At 38.2% G+C, this 6,587-nt stretch overlaps 1 long non-coding RNA gene across 1 annotated transcript; it reads left to right on the top strand.

Annotated features, from left to right (window-relative positions):
* Nucleotides 1-1,196: 1,196 nt before the first annotated feature.
* On the top strand, nucleotides 1,197-4,123 carry LOC104954010 (uncharacterized). Its single transcript, XR_799285.1, has 2 exons — nucleotides 1,197-1,363; nucleotides 3,063-4,123. It is a non-coding gene; the product is annotated as an uncharacterized lncRNA (long non-coding RNA).
* The last annotated feature ends 2,464 nt before the right edge of the window (nucleotides 4,124-6,587 follow it).

Below are 6,587 nucleotides of genomic sequence, written 5' to 3'. Positions count from 1 at the left end.
CCTTTGAGCTCCATACTGTTTCAGAGATAATCCTTGATAATCCATGATATGGCGTTTCATCACGGCAGCATTTAGTTTAGACAGTAGCTGTCTAATCTATTTCTTTAAGCTTTATACCCCAAAACAGCACTTTAGAAACAGGAAGTGAAATAGAGGGATATGATGCATGGCTAGAATGGGTGATCTGTTTGGTATTTTGAGCAAAACACTTCATAGACATGTTTTTTATATATTTTTATATATCTGAGACCTATGCTATTGCCTAAAAATAACATGATAGGTGACCTTTAACACTACTACTAAAATCGTATTGATTTATATTACAAGGTATGTGTGGAAGAAGTATTCAGATCCTTAAGTAAAAATACTCTATAAGAAGTAAAAGTCCTGCCATGAAAATGATAATAAAAAAATCATTAAACATAAAATAACCTAAGGGAGAAAAATCTCCAAAAATATGATAAATCGTATGAAACATTTTAAACAATTTCTACATTTTTTCTTCATACCTCAATAAATCAGATCTTTTGTATTTTTCTTTTAATTCTAACAAAATATTTAAAATTGAGATTTAGCATTTAAAACAGATTAAAGCAACTAAAGCTGTGAGATAAACCTATTTGAGTAAAACATATATTTTAAATATGATATATTAGAAACAAATATTTAATTATAACTAACATCTATATATAGATATTTTACCTCTTCTTCATGTCTCTTCTACATCAACATGTGTCCCCTCTTCTCCATGTCTCTTCTACATCAACATGTGTCCCCTCTTCTTCATGTCTCTTCTACATCAACATGTGTCCCCTCTTCTTCATGTCTCTTCTACATCAACATGTGTCCCCTCTTCTTCATGTCTCTTCTACATCAACATGTGTCCCCTCTTCTTCATGTCTCTTCTACATCAACATGTGTCCCCTCTTCTCCATGTCTCTTCTACATCAACATGTGTCCCCTCTTCTTCATGTCTCTTCTACATCAACATGTGTCCCCTCTTCTTCATGTCTCTTCTACATCAACATGTGTCCCCTCTGTGGAAAGAGACTCTGAAAGTTTCAGGAACAAAGATTCTCTCTCTTTTTTATCCATTTCTATAAAAACCTGTCTGAAAATGAGCTGATCAGATTTTGGCCACTTTATGATGTCATAACTATGTTTTGTCTTGTGTAACCATTAGCCAATCAGCAACCAAGGTAACCTGGCTCTGTAATCTAGTGTTAGTTGTGTTGACTTCCTGCAGAGTGCGCTCCAGACTCAGGCGATGGATGAGAAGGACAAAGCTCAGCGGCTGCAGACGGAGCTGGACGTCAGTGAGCAGGTTCAGAAGGACTTCGTCAAACTCTCTCAGACTCTTCAGGTGAGAGAGAGGAGTGTTTAGAATAGAATAGAATTGGACACATGTTCATGCACACAGTCACATTTGTTCTCTGCTTTTTACCCATCCTAGTACCAGGAGCAGAGTGTTTAAGAGATGTGGAAAAACAACAAAGCTAAATATTTTAAGGATGAGATGATATCCTAATAAAGATAACTGTAAATGTATGAACCATGTACACCAAGACACATTTCTCGTGTGCGTTAACCTACTTGGCGATAAACATTATTCTGATGCTTGTTTACAAGATGTTTATTCCACTTGTTAGAGGAAACAATAGCATGCATCCTTGGTTAAATGGGGAAAAGGACACTGAAAATACATTATTTTGACTATTTTTTTGTTAGTATTACAAACTAAAACTGTGATGTAAGGCAGGACAAAACATTTTGATTGTGTTTTTGAGCTTTAAATGGATTATAATGAGTTGTTTGTGGCGCTCTGCAGGTTCAGCTGGAGCTACTTTGAGTGCATTTGAAACACAGGACTTTCATTTGTAAAATAGTGTTTTCACACCGTGGTAAAACTACTTTTCCACTTCTAGTTTGTGGCTGATTCCAAACACAGCTTAAATGTTTTTGTTTTGTAGTTTGTATACAGAGATTTCAATTAGTAAAAGCAGGCGAGAAGGAAAGAAACGCTCTGACCCGAAGGAGACATGCCAAAGGGTTAATCGTTTCAAAGTAAATAATGACAAATAAAGAATTGTTGTTTTAATTGAATAATAATGAGTTATTTGTGGCGCTCTGCGGGTTCAGCTGGAGCTTCTTTTAGTTCATTTTGCTGATCTTTACTTTTACTTTAGAAAAACTCAGGATTTTTGTTTTCACACCGTGGTAAAACTACTTCTCCACCTCTAGTCTGTGAGCTTAAATGGATTTGGTTGGAATGTTTTTATACAGAGTTTTCAACGAGTAAAACCCGGGGAGTAAAACAAAATTGATCATGAGACAAAGTGGGGATATGTGAAATGAAATGCTCTGATCCGAAGCCTTAGGTGCTGTTTACACGAGAACGCGAACGGTTGTATCCGCTACTTTTCTCTTTCGTATAGCCCGTTCGTTCACACGAGGCCGTAACGGAACCGCGGAAACGGACCCCGCAAACGATAACGGGTCCCAAGGTGAATAGATCTGTGGACGGAACGCTGTGGGGGGCCAAACGTCTCCGTGTGTACGCCCTATATGATTCCCTGATAACGATGAAGCCATAGCCCCGCCTCTCCCCTCCTCTGCTGCTCACTGCTGTAGCATGGTCAGTAGCTACTGTCAGTAGCTACTCACCATGCTACAGATTTTAATGCAAAATCTACAGCTCCTCTACCACAACCATCAGCAACAAGTGGACATGGAGAGCTACATGAACTACATGTTGCTAAATCCACCGCGGGGCATAAACAGAAGGGCAACCATGGCAACCATGCTCGGGGGGGTCTTCTTCACTGCTTTTGGTGTATTTTGTGGCGGCAGCAGTGCCACTTACAGGCCCGGCAGATGTACTACAGCGTCTCCAGCGCTTTCGAGCGGTCTCGTGAACGGAAGAGTTTTTTGATATCGTGTTTGTTTGCGTGTAAACAGGGCCTTAGAATAACGGAGTAAACAGGAGACATACCAAAGGGATAATCAAAGGGAATTGTTGTGTTTTAATTGAATAATAATGAGTTATTTGTGCGTTTCTGCAGGTTCAGCTGGAGCGAATACGACAGGCGGACTCTTTGGAGCGAATCAAAGTCCTCCTCAACGACACAAACTTCACTGACATCAACCAGCTTCCAGACACATGATGACACTGACAGGAAACTGCTTCAGCTTCATTCCCCCTCCCCCTCCTCCTCCTCCCCTTCCCCCTAACCACCACAGAAGAAGAGTTTTGGAGGGACTAAAGGAGCCTTTTTCTTGTGTACAGAGCACACTGCGGATAATAGAATAATGAAGAAGAACACTACTACTACTAAAACAAGAAAAATGTAAATAAGTAAATGTGTGATTGTTGACGGGGGGATCTCCCTGTGGGTCTGTCTGTGTCTCGTTTCTACTGTAGATATATATTTCCGTCTGTTAGCTCAACCAAAAAAGGTTTGTCGTCGTCTAAAAGCACTTTTCATCTCTTTCCAGGTCAATTTAGACAAAAATTGGATGCATACATTTTCCTCGTCCTTGCTTCCCTTTTCCACTCGCTTCCTCTTTCCTTTCCACTGTTGTTGTTCTGTGACATTTTCCTCCTTGTTTTGGCTCATTCTCGCCCTGTGACAAAGACACGATGAAGGACACTCGTTGGAAATACTTGCACATAATTTAACTGAGAACAGGATTTCAGCAACATCCTTCATCTTCTCCTCACATCTGACACGACATTTTTTAAAAGCTGCACAAACACAGGGAAGAAATATCCATGTCCTGTTTCAAAGATTTATTTTCCACCCTTCTTGAAAATCATGAAGACACAGAGGAAGTGGAAGTGGATTTTATACCGCGTTTCCTTTTGATTGGTTTCCTTAGTGTAATTTAAAAGCTGTTGAATAACAATGAGCAGTCAAAGAGCAATTAGCTGCTCATTCAAAGACACTTAAAACCTCTTGAGAATTCAGTGGGTAAAATCCCAACAAAATTAATTTCACTTTTTGTATTAATGATGTGTCGACAAGGTTAATTAATCACCGCTTTGAGGCTGCTAATGGGTTTCATTTCAACACTTTTAAAGCTGGGTTATGCAGAGTTTCTTTTACCGTTATTGAGTAAAAAAGAATCCACAGTAACCTCTCAGCATATTGTAATTCAAGCCTTATTTGAAAATCAGACTCCTGCTGTTTTCAGGGTTTATCAAATCTAGCCTGCGACCAATTGGCCACATCATTTCAGAGAGAAAGCATTCCTATTGGCTGTTCAACAAAAGTAGATTTCCGAAGTTAAACGCCTGATTCAACGGAGGAAAGTCCTGCAGATTAAGTGGCTTTTCATGCGTTGGCAACGACACTGGCACTGCAAAGAAACCCCGAAAAAAAACGAGCGAAAGTGGCACGCTTTGCCGTTCGCTTTATTCTTCAATCATAGCGTGTTATCCCCAAAGGGCTTGACAGATGGAGGGCTGTACGTTCAATGTTTGCCTCTCCGGAAAACTGCCTAACTGGCTTGAAGGACAATGTGCGCAAAATATGATGAATTATTGCCAAATAATGCAAGAACAAATCTGCCTATACCAGCTTTAAAGTGTCAGGGTGTTAGAAAGCAAATCAAAAACACTGATCTGTGATTGATGTATTATTAAATCAAACAACAAATGAATCCTTAAGACCTCAGAAAGTTCTTAAATTCAAATATGCTTCATCATTAGTCAGCTTTCTGGAACTCTTTCAGAAATGGACTCTGAGATTTGAAATGGAAACCACCAAATTAAAGATTCAAAATAAGCATTGCGAAAACAAGCCACGGCAAAAAAAACGTGTTTACCCAAAGACGTTGAACTCAAAAGAAAATAATCGTTTTCCCCCCCACAAATCTTACAAATGTGTTTTCCTTAAATTGCAATAATAATAATAAGGACCCTCAGATTTAAGCGTATTTCAGACGCTTTCAGACCATCTCTAAGTGTTTCTAATGAAGCATCCTGGGGCTTTTACCCATTCTTAAAATGACAAATTGTGCTTTTTAATTAACCATATTTAATCAAGGCAGTTTAACTAAAGATACGGATTTTAAAACCACAAGATTACACATTAAATCTGTTTGTTTTGAGGTGTGATTTTGAATTGGTCTGAGGAAGTGGAGGTTTCTTTTTGGTATATTTGACAATTATTATTTCCCGACGCAAGAAGTGGCACATCAGCTGCTGCAGTTTTAAAATATTAAGAGAAATACAAAGACTTCTGGAGCTGAAGAAAGTGGAAAATGACTAGTTTTAACAACATTCACTAAACTCTTGATGTTCAAACATGCAGACAGAAAAGTAGGATTCCACCAATTAACTAAATTCAATTGTTTTTGTTTTGTTCCCAGCAGTCTGCTTTGAATACAGACGGTCCCTCGATGTCACTTTGAACGTTTAAAACGGCACTAATGAACTTCTATTGAAAACAAATCATCTTGAAGTGATAAAGGAGGACTCCTCTCTGCATTGTGATTAAAACAATATCCATATAATCACGCACACAGCAGCTTTTAGGACATGTTGATTACTGTTTTCCTTTGTTGACGTGCATGTATTACATTTCCTTTGTGTTGTCTATACTGTAGATATCTGACGTTGATATTTATGAATGATCCAGAAATATCAAGTTGCACTGACAGAAAAACCGTGTGTCTGATTGTGAGCGGAGAAACGGTGATAGATAATATTCATGATGTGTTTCTTCTCTGAAAAGGCCTTATTGCTTTACGGCTTGGTTTGTTTGTGACATTTAAAACCCTCTAATTTAACGTGTGTCTCTTTACAGTAACTCATTTTACTCGTGGCCCATATGGCGTTATTATGAAGATTCATCACCGCAGACATTCACTGATTTGTATTCAATAATCTCTGATCTAACACTGCTGGATTATATGAAAATATGTACGTTAAATCCCCAAAATGATGGAGGAAATGTTAGATGGATGTTTGAATTTGTCTGAAAGCTCAAACTGTGCAGGGGTGTCAAACTCAAGGCCCGGGGGCCAAATCCGGCCCGCGACTTCATTTTCTGTGGCCCTACAAGAGCTTGCAAAGAATAATATGTTTATTATACGGTTACATGCCGATTCACAGAAGCACGTTACCCATAAACTACATGTCCCACAATGCATCTCAAATTTGACTTTTTTCTCAGAATTTGACTTTTTTTCTTCTCAATATGCCTTTTTTCTTAGAATTGTTTTTGTAAATGTTGTTTTTTTTTTTAAATTGTACTTCTTTGGGATTTTGACTTTTTTTTCCAGAATGTGGCTTTTCTTTTCAAATCATTTTGTGACATTCTCACTGAAGAGACTTGCAATTATTTGCCCCTGACTTCTGCTTTCAGACGTAGTTAATTATGAAGTTATTACCCTATCCGATAATAATCAAATGCAGAGGAAAATAATGTAATATAATACATTATTTTATATATATTAAATATTTATGTATTTTGATATAGTCTTAAAGTTACAACCGGCCCTCTGAGTGCAACCATAATGCTAATGTGGCCCGCGATGAAATTGAGTTTGACACCCCTGCTCTAAATGGATGGATGGACATC

Source organism: Notothenia coriiceps, unplaced genomic scaffold (assembly GCF_000735185.1).
Source record: "Notothenia coriiceps isolate Sejong01 unplaced genomic scaffold, NC01 NC01_scaffold00022530, whole genome shotgun sequence".
Taxonomy (NCBI): domain Eukaryota; kingdom Metazoa; phylum Chordata; class Actinopteri; order Perciformes; family Nototheniidae; genus Notothenia; species Notothenia coriiceps.
This window is presented reverse-complemented; position numbering and strand designations above follow the sequence as displayed.